We start from the raw sequence: 15,817 nt of genomic DNA on the forward strand, positions 1-15,817 counted from the left end.
TTGCAAGACCAATGACTTACTCATTGGAAATACCTTTTTTCAACAACATAGATGGCTACTATACATATGGACCTTGCCAGATGGAATACACAGGAATCAAATCAGCTACATCTATGGAAATAGATGATAGAGAAGCTCAATATCATCAGTCAAAACAAAGCCAGGGGCCAGCTGTGGAACAAACTATCAATTGCTCCTAAAACCGAAAACCAAACCTGTTGCCGTCGAGTTGATTCTGACTCATAGTGACCCGATAAGACAGAGTAGAACTGCCCCATAGAGTTTCCAAGGAGTGCCTGGTGGATTCAAACTGCCAACCTCTTAACCACTATGCCACCAGGGTTTCCCCAGTTTCTCATATGCAAGTTCAAATTGAAGCTGAAGAAAATTAGAATAAGTCTACAAGAACCAAGGTATGACCTTGAATATATCCCACCAAGAATAGATTTGACGCATTGAACGCTAATGACCAAAGGCCACATGAGTTGTAGGATGGATGACATCAAGGATATGATACATGAAGAAAGCAAAAGGTCATTAAAAAGACAGAAAAGGAAAAAAAGACCAAAATGGATGTCAGAAGAGACTCTGAAACTTGCTCTTGAATGTAGAGTAGCTAATACAAAAGGAAGAAATGATGAAATCAAAGAGCTGAACAGAGGCATCAAAGAGTGGCTTGACGTGACAGTGAAGTATTATAATGATGTGCAAAGACCTGGAGTTGGAAAACCGAAAGGGAAGAACATGCTTGGCATTTTTCAAGCTGAAACAACTGAAGAAAATATTCAAGCCTCAAGTAGCAATAATGAAAGAGTCTATGGACAAAAAATTCAGTGATGCAGGAAGCATCAAAAGAAGATCGAAGGAATACACAGGGTCACTATACCAAAAAGAATTGGCCAACGTTCAGCCATTTCAGGAGGTAGCATAAGGTTAAGAACCAATGGTATTGAAGGAAAAAGTTCAAACTGCACTGAAAACATTAGCGTAAAACAAGGCTCCAGGAATTGACAGAATACCAATTGATATGTTTCAACAAATAGATGCCACAGTGGAAGTGCTCACTTGCCTGTGCCAAGAAATTTGGAAGACAGGTACCTGGCCAACTAACTGGAAGAGATCCCTATTTGTGGCCATTCCAAAGAAAGGTGAGCCAATAGAATGTGGAAATTATCAAACAATATAATTAATATCCCGTGCAAGTAAAATTATGCTGAAGATAATTTAAAAACAGCTGCAGCAGTACATCAACAGGGAACTGCCAGAAATTCAAGCTGGATTCAGAAGAGGACAAGGAAAAAGAGATATCATTGGTGATGTCAAATGGATCCTAGCTGAAAGCAGAGAATACCAGAAAGATGTTTACCTGTGTTTTATTGACTATGCAAAGGCATTCAACTGTATGGATCATAACGAATTATGGATAACATTTCGAAGAATGGGAATTCCAGAAAATTGTGCACATGCGGAACCTGTACGTGGACTAAGAGCCCTTCATTCTAACAGAACGAGGGATACTGTGTAGTTTAAAATCAGGAAAGGTGTGCATCAGGGTTGTATCCTTTCACCATACTTATTCAATCTGCATGCTGAGCAACTAATCTGAGAAACTGGACTAAATGAAGAAGGATGTGGCATCAGGATTGGAGAAAATCTTTAAGAACCTGCAATATCCAGGTGAAAAAACCTTGCTTGCTGAAAGTGAAGAGGACTTGAAGCACTTGCTATGAACATCAAAGACTACAGCCTTTGGTATGGATTATACTTCAACATAAAACAAAAATCCTCATAACTGGACCAATAAGCAACATTATGATAAATGGAGAAAAGATGCATTTTACTTGGATTCATTTTACTTGGATCCACAATCAACACCCATGGAAGCAGCAGTCAAGAAATCAAAGGATGTATTGCATTGGGCAAATTTGCTGCAAAAGACCTTTAAAGTATAAAAAAGCAAAGATGTCATCTTGAGGTCTAACTAAGGTGTGCCTGACCCAAGCCATGGTGTTTTCAATAGCCTCATACTCGTGTGAAAACTGGGCAATGAATAAGGAAGACCAAAGAAGAATCGATGCCTTTGAATTATGGTGTTGGTGAATAATATTGAATATACCATGGACTGCCAGAAGAACAAACAAATCTGTCTTGAAAGTACAGCCAGAATGCTCCTTGGAAATGAGGATGGCAAGACTTCATCTTAAGTATTTTAGACCTGTTATCAGGAGGGACCAGTCTCTGTAGAAGGACATCATGCTTGGTAAGGCAGAGGGTCAGTGAAAAAGAGGAAGACCCTCAGTGAGATGGATTGACACAGTGGCTGCAACAATGGACTCAAACAAATGATTGTGAGGATGGCACAGGACTGGGCAACGTTTTGTTTTGTTCTACATAGGGTCACTATGAGTTGGAACTGACTCAATGGCACCCAACAACCAAATAAAGCAAGACAGGCCCACAACAGGTGACCTAGTCTGCCATCTCCACTTCCAGCCAATCGAGATTTTCATGAGCACAGCAATACCTTGGATGTTAGTCTAGTGTCATTATGGTACTTTGTCACAATAGCAGAAATTCAGGAAGAGCAATTTAATGTGGTCAGCCTCGGGGCACCTCGAGAGTATCATAATTGTTATAGTCATGCTTTGCCATGATGTATGACCTTTCTGCTGAGAACTTGAAAGCATTTCACAAGTGGTAATTAGGCTTCCCAACATCCACTGAGGAAAGGATATTATTATATAAGGTGGTTTTAAGGATGAGTAATGTGCAGCAAGTTTGTCAGCTGCTGAATCTCTGGAACCCTGTCCCAGATTCTTTGGGCCAGTTCCTCTGCCCAGTCTCCAGGCAGAGGCCGGTGTCCAGCCCTGAGGACGTTCCCAGCAAACAGTCCAGTACAAAAGAGGAAGCTGAGGCACAGAGAGGCGTGTATGATGTGCCCTGAGCCACACAGCTACTAAGGGTAGAGGAGCAAAGATGCAGCTTGAAGTCTGGCTGACCCAGCAGTCCATGCTCTGGTAGAAAGAGGTGCTTGTGAGTGGCCAGACTGGCCAGCCCCATCTTTGTTACCCACAGCCTTGCCACAAACAGGCATCAAGCATGAGATGGCTGCTTAGTTCAGCCACTTAAATAATAGGCACCATTGCTCTTTCAAGAGCTTTCACAGATAGGACTCAGACAGGCTGCTCAGAGCCCAGAGCCTCACAGGCAGGTGGGACTTTGGGAGGGTTGCAGAGGGTCCAGAGCTGTACCACCGCTTTGTATGCCCACAGATTCCATGTTAGCAGTGCCCCCAGAGATGACCAGGCCGGGGCGGGGGGGACGCCTAGCCCAGGTAACAGGCCACTGACACAGAAACCAGTTGTCAATGTATTCTTTTCCTCTGCCAAGCTAGGCTGCCCAGGGAGGGGCACACGAGCCTCTCTGTAATGAAGTAGGGGAAGAACTGGACTACCCCAAGGGCTCACCTCCTCAGCCTTTGTGAGGTAGATGTACCGGGGCCACCTCAGCTTCGCGCAGACCTAGGCCAGTGCTCTGCTGGTGCTCTCCCAGCTTCCTCCCAGGTGCACTCAGGCCATTTTCACATTGGGGCTTTGCCCGGCTCATCCTAGAGCGAGCTATACCAAATGGTGTGGGTGGAGTTGTGTTCCTCAGAAAGATGCTGAAGTCCTGTCCTCTGGTACCTGTGAATAGGATCTTGAAATGTGGTCTTTGAAGATGTTATCAGTTAGGGTTACCGTGAGGTCAAACTGGAGTAGGGTGGGTCCTTTTAAAAGGCGAAGGGACACAGACAGGGGTGATGGCCATGTGAAGATGCACCTGCAAGCACAGGAGCGCCTGGGGCTACCAGAAGCCGAAGGAGACCAGGAAAGATCCCCCCTCAGAGGTAGCATGGCCCTGCAGACACTTTGATTTCAGACTTCTGGTCTCCAACTGTGAAAGAATAATCTTTGGCTGTTTATAAGCCATCATGTTGGTGGAAATTCATTGTGGCAACCCTAGGAAACTAATACAACAAGTCGGCACAGATCTAAAGTGTGAGATGAACCATCCAAGATGATGGATTTTCACGGAAAAAAAGAAAAACTGTGCCAATCACTGTACACGTGCGTTGGCTCACACTGGTTCACAAAGATTAAAATGCGGGCAGAAAGTGCATTGTAAGACATACAGTAATAATTCCAGTCCTGAAAGAAGTTCCAAAAGAAGATTTCAGTCAGGTTGCAAAGAGATTGGTGACACAGCAGGACAAAAAGCATCACACACAAGGAAGACGGGGAGCCCGGGGACTGGAGGGCTGAGGGGGTGGGGGAAGCATTACGTGAGAGAGCGGCAGGGCTGCAGCACAGTTAGTGCTCACAGACCCGCCAGCAAGTCCCGCTCCGGGGGCTCTGCTTCACCCTCCACGGCTCCCCTGTGGTCCAGGGCCCACTGGTGACGGGCCAGGTAGGGCCATAGCCACCACCTGGATTTGGGCCTTGGTGGTCCAGCCCTCCAGAGGCCTCCTTCGTGCCCAGGTGAGGGCCCTGCACCCCACTCACCTGCCCAGCTTGGCCCCTCCCACTCGGCTGCTAGGTAGCTGGTGTTCTGCAGGTTCTCTCCAGTGGGCAAGCAGACCGTCAGGCAATGGCAGGTGGCAGCTCAAGCCCAGGGCCCGAGGGGTATAAGGTCTACAGGAGTCCTTTACACCGACCCTCAGTCTGAGGGCTGGGCGGCCTTGGCCTGTACCGTGTGCTCTCTTGTTGATTTCCCTTGGCTTCCTGCCCTGGTCCTGCCACCAGCCCAGCCCTGTCCCCTTACTCATCCCCAAGTTGGAACCCTGAGACACCTTTCTTGCTTAAGAAGAGCCTTAGGACCCCTGCCAATTGTATCTACCACAGGGGAGAGCTGGCAAGGCCAGTCAGGAGGTCAGCCCCTTGCCAAGGAAGCTGCAGCTCAGAGCGGGGTTCCCACAGTGGCTGGGGGAGCTGGGGGGCTTCTCGGGAGAGCAGTGCTGTGGCTGAGAAGCCTCACAGCAGCCCTCAGGATGCAGGCCCATCTCACTGATGGGCATAGAAGCCTCCTATGCACCTGCCCCACCTGGATCAGGATGTTCCAGGTCTGAATGGGTGCTGTCCCCCACAGGCGGCTGCTGCTAAGGATGTCAGACTCTGGAAATGCCCCCTGGAAGGGTGATGGTGGGCACTGGGGATGTCCTAGCTGCTGAAACCCTGCAGCCCTCATTGTTCTGGGCTAGCATGACCCCACACCTGACGGTTCCCTCCAAGATCGGCACACCATGTCCCTGTTCCAGTCCAGGGTGCTGCACAGGGGGTTATCCCTGGCGTCTCCCTGGAGCCCCGGGCTCAGCTATGACCCATCCCCTGTCTAGCCCCAGGAAAGACTGGTGGTCATTACAGCCTTCAGCCCTCGGTAACCCCAAAGCCCCTCCTGTGCAGCTCCTGTCCACATCCTAATTTGGTCTGGGGGAGCATCCTGATGTCCAACCCCTCTGCCCCAAGTCTGCTGCTGCCTTTAGGAAGCTCAAACTCCTGGTTGAGGGACACCATGGGTGGCTGATTGGACACCCCTGCTGTACCTTCTGTATCAACCTCAGACATCAAAACTTCACACTCATTTTATGAAAATTTCATCAAAGGCAGAGCATTACATAAGGAATCATTATAATAATAACTCATAATCATAGCGATTTGTCACTTATTCACATGTTGTTGTTATTAGGTGTCATTGAGTCAGTTCTGACTCACAACGATCTCATGTGACAGAGCAGAATGGCCCCATAGGGTTTTCTAGGATGTAATCTTTACTAGAGGAGATCACCAGGTCTTTTCTCCTGAGGAGCTGCTGGTGGGTTTGAACAGCTGACCTTTCAGTTAGCAGCCAAGTGCATAGGGAATCATTTGAATAATAACTCATAATCATAGTGATTTGTCACTTATTCACATAGCAATGATTATTATTCACCAGCCCTGCTGCCATAGTGGTTAAGAGCTACAACTGCTAACCAAAAGGTCGGCAGCTCAAACTGTGGGGCAGGTCTACTCTGTCCCATAGGGTTGCTATAAGTGGGAATCCACTCGACGATGAGATTTTTTCAATGGATTAGGAGACGTACCAGAAGGCTACAGCATCCCCAGCCAGCTCTACCAGAACCTCAACTATAGTGAAAGGTGATTCAAAACTGGGGACTTTCAAATAAAGGGAAACCCTGGCAGTGGCGTAGTGGGTAAGAGCTACAGCTGCTAACCAAAAGGTCAGCAGTTCAATTCCACCAGAGCTCCTTAGAAACTCTATGGGGTAGTTCTGCTCTGCCCTTTGGGTCACTATGAGTCGGAATCGACTCGACATCAACGAATTCAAGTAAAAATGTCTGCACCTGAACAGCAGCAAGGGTCCTATGTTGAACTGAGCAGTTGTCAGTAGGGAGCCAGGACAGGCAAAGCCCCAATCTGGGCCTACTGAGGCCAGGTACAGGAGAATGTGGGCAAGCGTGGGTACAGCAGCAGGGGCCACAGTGGCTCTAGGCTGGGCCTCAGGAACAGGAAACCCCAAAGCCAACAGGGCCATTAGGGACGCTGGCCTCCACCTCATGGGAAAAGGGATATCACAGCTCTTAGGAGATTGACCGGTGCGGCTCAGGAGCCTGAGAGCAGGCAGGTAACAAACCAGGAATTCCAGCAGTCAGCACCCTCTGGGGAGGTGCTTCTTTGGAAAACCTCTGCCCCTGCCCCTGGTCTTAAAGGCATAGAATCCGGTGTCTCAGATAAAGGAGGAAACAGGCCTGAGGGAACATGAAAGGAACCCCCCGCCAATGCCAGAACAGAGAGTACCCCAGCCTCACCCACCCCTGCTGTCAGCCCTGGGAAACAACTGGCAGGGCTGTTGGGCAGAAGGGCTACCCCCATTACGTCGTCCTTCTAAGGGATCTCAGGAAGATGGGGGCCTTAGGCTGAGGGATGCATCCTCAGGTCATCAGAAGGGGGGGGCCGGGGTATTGACAGCAGTAAAAATGAATACCTTAAGGGGCACTGAAGGTACCCCATACCCTATACAGAGAGCCCCTCCACAACCAACAGCCCCCCCCACACACCCTGCCTCTGCTGACAGATCTGGGAGACCCCTGATAGCGGCGGGGAGCGCCGATGTGATGTTTCCTGACTTCCGGCTTGGGAGTCTGAGAGCTGAGGCTGCTCTGAGGGATAGTGGCCTCCGGTCCAGGCCCGGTCAAGCCTCCAGGTGAGGATGACGGGACCTGGAATCTCAGAATATAGAGGCACCCCCCCAGAGGAATGTGCCCCTTTTCTCAGGCCTAGAAGACCCCAGAATATCTCAAGGACTGGGGCTTCCATCAATTTGGCCCCAGAATATGAGGGGTGGGGGTCCTCTGAGAAGGCGGCCTCAAGCACCTGGGGGGAGGGGTCCCAACCCTGCTGGCAGTTAGGTGGAGGACTGGGGAGACCTTAGGTCTCAATCAAGAGGCTCCAGAGAACCTGCTCCTGCTCTCAGCTCTGGAAAACCCCAGCTACCCCTCAATTCCACCCGGGATCTGAGGGAGGCGGAGCGTCGTCTGTCAGGGTGGTCTCAGATCATCATAGGGGAGGGGTTCCGGACCTGCCAGGAGTCAAGGGGAGGATTGGGGAGACCCTAGGTCTCAATCGAGAGGCCCCAAAGAACCTGTCCCTGCGATCATCCTTGGGAAACCCCAGCTACCCCTCAATTCCGCCAGGGATCTGAGGGAGGCAGGGCAACCTCTGTCAGGGAGGTCTCAGATCATCAGAGGGGAAGGGTCCCAGGCCTGCCAGGAGTCAGGGGGAGGACTGAGGGGACCATGGACCTCAAAACAGAGGGGCCCCAGAGAACCTGTCCCTGCGGTCAGCCCTGGGAAAGCCCAGCTACCCCTCAATTCAACCCGAGGATCTGAGGGAGGCTGAATGACATCTGACAGGGTGGTCTCAGATCATCAGAGGGGAGGGATCCGGCCCTGCCAGGAATCAGGGAGGATTGGGAAGACCCTAGGTCTCAATCGAGAGGCCCCAGAGAACCCACCCCAGCTGTCAGCTGTGGGAAACCCAAGCTATCCCTCAATTCAGCCCTGGGATCTGAGGAAGGCACAGTGGGGTGTGGAGGGCGGTCTCAGATAATCAGAGGGGAGGGGTCCAGAACCTGTCAGGAGTCAAAGGGACAATTGAAGAGACCCCAGACCTCAGAACAGAGGGGCCACAAGAGAAATATACCCTTGCCGTCAGTCCTGGGAAACCCCAGCTACCCCTCAATTCGGCCCTGGACCTGAGGGAGGAAGGGCAGGGTGTGAGAGGGAGACTTCAGATCCTCATAGGAGAGGGTCCAGGCCCTGTCAAGAGTCAATGGTAGGATTGAGGGGACCCCAGGCCTCAGAACAGAGGGTCCCCAGAAAACCGGCCTCTGCTGTCAGCCCTGGGAACCCCAGTTACCTCTCATTTCAGGCTGGGATCTGAGGGTCACTGCTTCCTATGACAGGGCCATCTGAGATCATCAGAGGAGGGGTCCAGGCCCTGCCAAGAGTCAAAGGGAGGATTGAAAGGATCTGGATCTCAGAACAGAGGGGCCCCAGAGAACTCACTCCTGTCGTCAGCCCTGGGAAACCCCGACAACCCCTCAACTCAGTCTAGGATCTGAGGAAGGCGGGGGCAGGGTGTGAGAGGGTGGCCTCAGATCATCGGAAGGGAGAGGTTGAGGACCTCTGAAGCGTCAAGGGGAGTACTTAGGGGACCCCAGACCTCAGAAGAGAGGGTCCCCTAGAGAACACACCCCTGCTGTCATCCCTGGGAAACCCCAAAACCAAAAAATAAAAAACCAAACCCATCGCCATCCAGTCAATTCCAACTCATAGCAACACTATAGGTCAAAGTAGAACTGCCCCATAGAGTTTCCAAGGAGCACCTGATGAATTCGAACTGCCGACCTCTTGGTTAGCAGCCTTACTTAGCACATAACCACTAAGCCAACAGGGTGGGAAATCCCATCTACCTCTAATTTGGTCTCTGGAGCCGAGGCCAGGTGTGGTGCAAGGAGCGGCTTCAGATTATCAGAAAGGAGGGGGGTTCCTGGATCTACCGGCAGTTAACGGGAGCACTGAGGGGACCCTTTGAATCAGAACAGAGATGCCCCCAGAGAATCTGCCTCTTCTTCAGCTCTGGGAGACCCCAGCTATCCCTTATAAGCTTCTGGGATATGAGGGAGTGCGGCGGGCCTTAGGGGTGGCCTCAGATCATCAGAGGGGACGGGTGTTCCTCGCTCTGCCAGCAGTCAGGGGCGGGGGGCGCCTGAGGGGACCCTGGATCTCAGAACAGAGAGGACCTCGGAGAACCTGCTCCTGCTTCAGTCCTAGGACACCTCAGCTATCCCTTATAAGGCTCCTGGATATGAGGGAGTGGGGCGGGTTCTTTGGGACCATCTCAGACCATTGGAGGGGAGGGGTGCAGGGCCTGCTAGGAGTCAAGGGGAGGACCTGAGGGATAATTGAGGGGAAACTGCACTCTAGACTGAGGAGGACTACACTGAAACCTGTCATGCTCCTGCTGTTAGCCCTGGGAGACCCCCAGCATGGGTCTGCAGAGATAGTACCCCATCACTTTTGTCTCCAGGGTCCCAGGAAGACGAGGAAATTGGTCAGCAGAGGGAGCCACATCTGGTCAGAAAAGGAAAGGGTCCTAGGCGCTGCCAGGAGTCAAGGTAAGGACCTTGGTGAGGACTGATGATACTGCCACCTCATTAAAGGGGCGACCCCCCAGAGTCTGCCTGGCCGCTGTTCTCAGCCCTGGAAGGACCCTGACAGAGGGAGCTGGACGTGGCATGCTCTCACATGCTAATACGTGGTTGGGGAGTGTGTCTTAGGCAGGTGAGGTATGGAGGGGAAGACAGGTTGACCAGGCTGTGCCAAGGTTAAAGGTGCCTATTCCTAGGGAAGACTGGGGGTACTCCCCACCCCAGAACAGTTTGGAACTAGGCACTGAGGATAGTTCTGTGAGTTCCTAGGCCTCCTCACTTCTGCTTGGGGGTCTCAGGGAGGTGAGGGCCATGATTTGAGGGGGCGATGCCAGGTCACCAGCAGGAAGATCCATGTTCTGCCAGATATCAAGGTGAGGACCATGAATGAGCACCGAGGGGACCCTCCACCCCAGACGGGTGTGGACCTCACAGAGGCCACACTGCCCGTACTGTGAACACTGAGCTTGCAGACTGAGGTGCCCCTCAGTTCCTCTCCCAGGAGCACAAGGAACCAGGAGGTGAGGGCCTTGGTCTGAGGCATGCGTCCTCAGGTCAGCAGAGCAGAGGAGGCCCAGGTGCTGCCAGGAGTCAAGGTGAATGTGTAGCAAGGCTGCACCCACCCGGGAAGAGAGGAGACCCCACAGCCCCCGATCACACTCGCCTCACTGCCAGCCCTGGAAGCCCTGGCTGCACCCTGAGAGGCCTGTCACTTCCTCCTTCAGGGTCTTAGGGATCAGGCTGACAGGAAGACAGGAGACCTGTGAGACCCTAGAGAAGACCTGTAAGTCAGCCTTTGTCAGAGCCGCCAAAGTTGAGTTTCTCACCTGAGGCCTCTTACGCTGTTCCTCTATCTCCTGCAGGCTCCCATCACGCACCTTCCTACCTGCTGTCCCTGACAAGAGCCATCATGCCTCAGGATCAGAAGAGTGAGCACTGCAAGCCTGAGCAAGGCCTTCAGGCCCAGCGTGAGACCCACGCCAGGAGGGAGCGCAGGTTCCTGGTAGTGAGGAGGAGGAGGCCATGAAGGCCTTGTCTGCCTCCGCTGCCACCTCATCCTCCTGCTCTCCCCTGACCCTAAGGTCCTTGATAACGGAGGAGGGGTCTGCTGCTGGGGCACAGAGTGCACCCCAGAGTCCTCAGGGAGCCTGCCTCTCCCCCACTGCCATCTCAGCTACACCAGCAACCATGTCAGCTGAGGGCCCAAGCAGCCAAATAGAAGAAGGAGCCAGCAGTCAAGTAGAGGAGGGGGCCGGCGGCCAAGTAGAGGACAGGGACGGCAGAGAAGTAGAGGAGGGGGCCGGCAGCAAATTAGAGGAGGGGGCCGTCAGCAAATTAGAGGAGGGGGCCGTCAGCCAATTAGAGGAGAGGGCCATTGCCCTGAGGGCCCTGCAGGACACTGAGCCCTGGCGAAGAAACCGGCTGGGCCAGAAGGTGATTCATTTAGTGAAGTTCCTGCTCCTCAAGAATCGAAGGAAGGAGCCCACCATGAAGGCAGAGATCCTGGCCCTGGTCATCAGAAACTACAATAGCCACTTTCCCGTGATCTTCAGGAGGGCCCTGGAGGTCATGCAGCTGATCTTTGGCATCGACATGAAGCCAGCGGGCCCCACTGGCCACTCGTATGTTCTGGTCCCCACACTGGGCCTCGCGTACGATGGGATGCCACCGGGTGGTGTCCCGAGCGCACCCAAGACCAGCCTCCTGATCTTGGTCCTGGGCGTGATGTTCCTGGAGGGCAACTGCGCCCGCGAGGAAAAGATCTGGGAAACGCTGGGCATGATCGGTGTGTATGCTGAGCAGGAGCACTTCATCTACAGTGAGCCCCGGAGGCTCCTCACCCAAGACTGGGTGCAGGAGAAGTACCTAGTGTACCAGCGGGGGTCCAGCAGCCTTCCTGGCTGCTCGGAATTGCTGTGGGGCCTAAGGGCCCACACAGAAACCAGCAAGATGAAAGTCCTGGGGTTTCTGGCCAAGGCCAGCGGCACTGGCCCCAGTTCCTTCCCATCCCACTATGCAGAGGCTCTGAGAGAAGAGGAAGAGAGAGGCCGAGCCCCAGTTGCAGTCAGGGCTCGCACAAGGGCCGTGGGCTGTATCCATTCCAGGGCCACGTCCAGCACCTTCTCTTGCCCCCTGGGGCCTGAGGGCGACCCTCCCTCTGTACTCGAAGAGCGGGGTCAGCAGGCCGAGTAGCGGAGGGCCTGGGTGGGCCGGGGGACACGGCGCATAGCACCTTTGTGAACCTGTTCATCTTTGTGTTTCCTTGGAGATTTTCCAATGGTGTTCCTTTTCAGAGAAGGTTTGATGAGCTTCAGCATCACTGAAGTTTATGAACGACATAGGTCATGTTTTTTTATTGCTGTTCATGTATCAGGTTCAAGAGTAAGAGTTTTTCTATTTGGTGAAACAAATGGGAAACCTTCCACTTCGTGCTGTGGACTGGGGAATGAAATCCTGACACACAGCACATGGGTGAACCTTGAAAGCACTATGCTGCGTGAAATAAGGCAGACAAAAGTACAAATACTGTAACGTCACACTATCGATCTTTCTAGAATAGGGAAATGCATAGAGACAAATGCGGATTCCTGGTTACTTGGGGCTGGAGCAGGGGGAAATGCAAAGTTACCGCTTAACAAGTATGCACTGCGTTTCTGTTTGGGGTGATGAAATACTTTAGAAAATAAGTAGCGGTGATGGTTGTACAACATGGAGAATGTAATCAATGCCGCCAAAGTTGACACTTAAAAAAGGTTCGGATGGCAAATTCTTATTTTCCATATTTTCCCTCAATAAAATAAAATAAAAGAGAAAAACATACCATATTAACTTTTGGATGCCCTTATCCGTTTTGGTCTGTTGTTGTGTAATATTAAGAGATACACCTGGATTTGCTTGGCTGATTCCTGAATGTAGGAGAAATTAAACTTTAATAAATGGAAGTCTCTGCTCACTGGCTCATTTTTCCCCCCAAACATGAATTGAGCATCTGCTGTTTGGGAGATGCGGTGTTGTGGCAGACGGGGAGAGTTCCTCATAGAATGGTAGTGTCCAGGAGCAGCAGTCATACAGGAGGAGGGTGCCATGTCCCCTAAGACCTGCAGGCCCAGTACAAGAGGGTTTGAGGAGCTGGGGTCCCGGGGGGGAGCCGCCATAAGTTAATGCCCTAGCCAGGGCAGCTTGGGGCTTTGGGAAGCTATAGTTGCCCATGTGGAGTTCGCTGTAAAGAAGGTGGTGTGACCAGGTGGCCTGACTCTAAGATGGTGTCTTTGAGGAGAGACAGAAGCCTGGATGGAAATCTGCTCTTCACGGGTACTTTTGGGTCCTGGAGAAGCCAGAGAGAAAGCTCCACCTCGGGCAGGTATGGGCGTTGTCTCCTGCTATTGTCCCAGTGCAGGTGAGCCCAGTGCAGAGCCAGCTGCTTATGCCTGCAAGGAGTTCCTGAGAAGTGGAGGTGAGGCTCCCTTGCCGTGAGGCCCAGGAGCACTGGGCTTCCTTCCACTCTCTCACTGGCCAGCGACAGCCCAGCCCCTCCACTGAGAGGACATTTTCCCTAGGTCACCTTCAGTGCACTTTGGCCAAATTTAAAGAAGGACCGGTGGTTGGTGGGGTGGAAGGAATGAAAACAGCGGTTTGGATGGAAGAGCAGCTGGGAGGGAGGGAAAGAGTTGGTCCTTGAATCAAATTCTAGGAGCTTCCAGTGGCACCCAGCTGGGGACGACACCCCTACACCCAAATTAAATAACGCCTCCTCTAGGAGGGAATGTTTCCTAAGTCTTTTTTAAGAAATGGCATTTTTGGCTGATTTAGTATTTGGTGTCCCACTGAGCTTCATATAATGTGCGAGGCCTGGGTAATGAAAACATTCCCAGAGGAAAAGGTGATGAGGTCTGGCATCAAAAGAGTCCTAGAAATAACTGCCATTCATTAAAGACCCACAATCTGCCAGGCACTGTGCCAGGTGCTTTACTTATGCCACATGCATTCCACCAGTCCCACAATATGGTGATCAAACCCATTCTGCAGATGAAGAACCTAAGGCTCTAGGGCTTGGTCATTTCCTCATGATCACACGGCTGGCAAGTGCCGGGACTGGGACTAGTACCTCGCCAAAGTACTAACAACTGCTTAAGCCTTTGTGGGTGAAGATGAGACACAAGCACCATTTGGGGGTTGTCTGTGGGTTTATTCCTTTGGGTTCTCCTGCCAGAGTGCTGGGTTCCTTGAAAGTTGATCCTCCCCCCTGGCCGGCATTTCTCTCCTGTTCCTGCAAGTTCCAGAATTATATCACCTTCCCTTGCTCTTTCCCTTGTACCCTGCTCAACCACAGGGCTGAGCTCCTACCTCCGTGGTCAGACAGAGAAAGCCTTGCCCAGGCAATGCCCATGCACAGTCAAGGTTAAGGACCTGCAGGATGCTTCCTGATGGCAGCCACACCCTGGGTGGGCACGCTTCCCTGGCTGCTGTCTCCTTGAGTTTTCCAGGACAGTTTTAATGCAGAGATGTGGGGGAGAAGGAGGAGCCCCTTGGAATCCCCGGCACCTGCAGAAGGTGTCTTGATGGAGGGATCATTTTGGGTGGGGGTGGGTGGCAGCACAGCAGGAAGGATGGTGAAGCGGCCACGACTCATGGGAGCAGGGGCAGGGACACATACTGGAGTGTGGTCCTTGAAGAACATGTAGGTTTGGGCATCCCAAGCAGAAAGAATGGTGTGTTCCAGGGCATGGGGCCAGGAATGCAGAGTTAGAGAGATAACTTGTTGCTTGGTTAGGAAGAGACCTAATCCTAATCCAGGTGGTTGGGCAGAGGAAGGAAAAATTAAGGTGCCAGGCCAGGCAGGGGCCTGGAATGCTGGCTGAGGGAACCCATCTGTGGCCAATGGGAGCTATTGCTATTTTAACAGCATGACTGGCCTCCTAATTGGCTAAGTTAAACTTGTTACCAACCAGTGGATTCTGACTCATAGAGACCCTAAAGGACAGAGTAGAGCTGCCTCATAGGGTTCCAAGGCTAGGTTAGACAGAGCTGTATAAGCTTTGCTCCCCTCTCCACTTTCCTGCTCACCCTCACTGCCTGTGCCCCCATGTGCATCCAGTTACCAGGTCTCACCAATTCTACCTCAGGAACATCTCTACCCTCTGCCTCCTGTGGCCACTGCCAAAGTTCAGGCCCTCATCCTTTCTTCACTTCTAATCCTTCTCCCATCTCAGACCCTCCCAACCCCTCCTCCACACTGCAGGTGGGAGCACTTCCAAGAAACCCAGACAGGACAACTGAGCTAGGCTTTCTGTAAGGAAAGGGAGGAAGTCTCCAGTTTAAGAGCAGCCAGTAGGAGCAGTGCTTCTTGGTGGGAGCTCTGGTGCCCCAGCCAGTATCCAAAGGGCTGAACAACTGAGGCCTCACAGACTGTCCTCCTTGGAGAGATAGGCAGCCAAGATGAGGGCAAAGAAGAGAAGTGGGACACCCAGATACTTCCTCTGACCTTCTCTATGCAAATGCCCAGTGCTCTCTTCCTGTCTCATAAAAATAGTCTTTGCACTTCAAATAGCACCTTTCATCAGAGGACCTCATAAAAGGAGCTCAAAACAGTCTCCCTGCAGACCTGATAATCAGGTAGCCCTTTCCCAGCAGAGCCTAAGGGTGTGAGAACAGGGGAGAGAAAAACAGGCCTCTGGCACTTCCTTGGCTGACTTTCATTCTGCTTCTGAATCTGCCCCCCTACCCCCCAGCCTTCTGAAATCTAAAGTAGAATCCCATTTAATATGAAGGAAAAGCAAAACACCATTGTGTGTGTATGTCTGTATGACAGAGATTGAGAGAGACAGAGAGTGAGAGACAGGCAGGAGAGGGAGAGGGGAGGGGAGCAGAGAGGAGTGGAGGTGAGGGAAGCAGAGGGGAGAGAGGTACAGAGAGGAAAGAAAGGCAGGAAGGAGAGGAACCAATTGGTTAACAGCGATTGTTTCCTCTGGAGAGTAAAATGGGCAGGGGGATGAAGAGATTTCAGAATTTGCTCTATTCACTCTTGGACTGCATGAATTTTTTTTTTTTACAAGGTATGTGTGTTTACTGGAAA

The sequence above is a fragment of the Elephas maximus genome, chromosome X (assembly GCF_024166365.1).
Source record: "Elephas maximus indicus isolate mEleMax1 chromosome X, mEleMax1 primary haplotype, whole genome shotgun sequence".
Classification (NCBI taxonomy): Eukaryota; Metazoa; Chordata; class Mammalia; order Proboscidea; family Elephantidae; genus Elephas; species Elephas maximus.